This window comes from Penaeus japonicus, unplaced genomic scaffold, assembly GCF_977035675.1.
Source record: "Penaeus japonicus unplaced genomic scaffold, GWHDUDI00000001_assembly GWHDUDI00000008, whole genome shotgun sequence".
NCBI classification, from domain to species: domain Eukaryota; kingdom Metazoa; phylum Arthropoda; class Malacostraca; order Decapoda; family Penaeidae; genus Penaeus; species Penaeus japonicus.
In genome coordinates, this window is record NW_028234410.1 from 15,575,760 (window position 1) to 15,578,259 (window position 2,500).

The following is a 2,500-nucleotide window of genomic DNA, read 5'->3' on the forward strand; positions in this document are numbered from 1 at the left end:
GTAAGCCTGGCAAAGCATCTTCTTCGCAAATCCAGCTTATCCTTATCACTATCATCATTATCAACATTAATATTATAATCAAAATCATTATCATCATCATCATTATTATCATCATTTTAATAATTACCTGTATTAATATTATCATTATCGTTAAAATCATCATTATCATTATCATCATTATTACCATTATCATAATTATCATTATCATTATTATCATTATAATAATTACCATTATCATAATTATCATTATCATTATTATCATTATAATAATTACCATTATCATTAATACTGTTATCATTGTTTTCGTCATTGATTTTGCTATCACTGTTTTACCATTATCAATTTTATTGTTCTTATCATTATCCTTATCGTTATCTTTATTATAATTAATACTGTTTTCATTAATTATTATTATCCCTATCACTAATGTCACCAATGTCACTCTAATTAGTATCATCCTTTTTATGATGATAATGGTGATGATGATGATTAAGATGTTATGTCAGTGTGTTAATGATGAACATCAGAATAACAGCAATGAGGAAGATAGTAATGATTATGATGATATTGATTATGATAACGCAAGTGGTAATAATATGGATAATGGTAATAAAATAAACAATAAAGATAATAATGACAGTGATATCGATATCAATGCTATGGTGATGGTATTCATTAAATCGGTGATGATAGCAGTAATAAACATTATTGCAAGAAAACTCTTTAATAGGGACTTAGATCCATAGGGGTCCAGTCCCTTGCCTAAGCCCACGTCCTATAGTTTTTGCATGGCAACTTTTAGTTAACTGTACTGCAAAGACGTATGTGGTCATTGGAACTATAATTTGAATCCTCCCCGTGTGATTCTCTTCTCGTCTTTGAAAGAATTACAGGAACCCTATTTTGAGTAAACCGGGGGTCTTTACCTTGCCATCCCTTCCCGTGGCCACACTACTGATGAGCATGACCCCAGTGTCGCCCCACCAGAGCAGGCGAGCGAGAAATCGGCGAGTCCCCCCTGCGGCCGAGTGCGCATGCGGCTCCTCGGCCCGCAAAAGCATGGCCGAAGGGAGCTTTGTTTACATCCGAGGACGACCAGACTCGCCTCTTTTATCCGCTGGCTGAGTCCGTCCTCGGCTTATTTTGGTGCTGTGAGTATCCACAGAAGGGGAGACAAGGCCTTCACGATGAAGTGAGAGTGCATGAAAGCTACAGCTCAATTCCCGCTGGCGATTATGAGCGAGGGGACTGAGCATCGTGTGTAATTCTTCCTCATAAAATAAACTCGTCGATGAAAGTGAATGTTTGTGATGTTGACATTTGCTTCATTCAAACTTGCCCTGCACAGCGAGTTTCCTCGGGATGTATCAGCTCACTAGCAAGGATTAGCTAAGTTATCAGTGGAATGTGAAATCCAAATTGGCCTGCAACCCGAAGGGTGAGTTCTGAGTTATGAATAAGGTGTCCACATTTATTGGAGCCAAAATTGGGACATATTTCATATATATATATATATATATATATATATATATATATATATATATATATATATATATTTATATATATATATACTATATATATATATGTATATATATATCTTGCTATTTCATGTATAGAACTAGTCTTTGTCTGAATTTGAAATGCTTACCAATTTACCAAGATGCCCAAATTACCTTTGACATTTAGATATTTCAATGGACAAAATTTTCTATAAGTCAGGAGATGATTTCACAATTAGAAATTCCATACAGGTTTGCTTAAAATTTATGTTTGCTATTAGTAATACTTTCAGAATTGGGCCCTTCAGTATGGTGAAGTTACCAGTTAGTACACTCAGGGAAATATTAAAGATGAATACTGCACAAACTTGTAGGACATTTTAGCAGCAGAACCAATAAAAAGTCACACAAACACAAAAGATTGGAAATTTTTTGTCGCATTAAAAAATCTGGGTCAAGCAGAAATAAAAAAGGACAGGAATGTCACGCCTAAAGATGTATTTCTGGTCATCATAGTTTTGGATGACAGAGACAGGGAATTGATGAGTACAAGAAGATATAAAACTTGAAAGGAGGAAGCAGAAAAGTGCAATGATTATCTTATTAGGACTCAGACCTGACTGTTATGGCATATTAGATTATTTGATTTTGATATTTATAGCTTTTACTATAACAATGAAAATGATTAACAGAGTGGAGCAGTTTCTGGTATTTCTGAGCATTGTGTAGTGTTGTAACTTTGGTAAACTGGTTGTAAAAGAAATATACAGTATTATGATAAATCCAGTGGAGCTTGGAGATTATTGGATTACACGAGCCATTGTACCAGGATTGATATCAAGTTTGCCCTTTTGAGATAAATATTAGAAGTATGCGGATGATGCTTTTCCTCCCTTGCCTTTGATTCAATACAAGCGGAATCAGCATCATAAAATAAGGTATAGCCTGACCTTGGAATGCTTTACCTTGAGAACTTGTGCCATCATAGGATAAAACTCCAC

General features: G+C 34.7%; 1 protein-coding gene across 3 annotated transcripts in view; it reads left to right on the forward strand.

Moving 5' to 3' along the window:
* Positions 1 to 1,015: 1,015 nt before the first annotated feature.
* The window catches only part of LOC122259725 (uncharacterized), a 20,499-nt gene continuing 19,014 nt past the window's right edge, over positions 1,016 to 2,500 (forward strand). The window contains exon 1 of one of the 3 annotated variants that reach the window (XM_043026628.2): positions 1,016 to 1,151. The gene's annotated coding sequence lies outside the window, so the exon portion shown is untranslated. Of the gene's footprint in view, positions 1,439 to 2,500 lie in introns of all 3 variants that reach the window. The other 2 variants (XM_043026623.2, XM_043026632.2) reach the window with 2 other exon arrangements.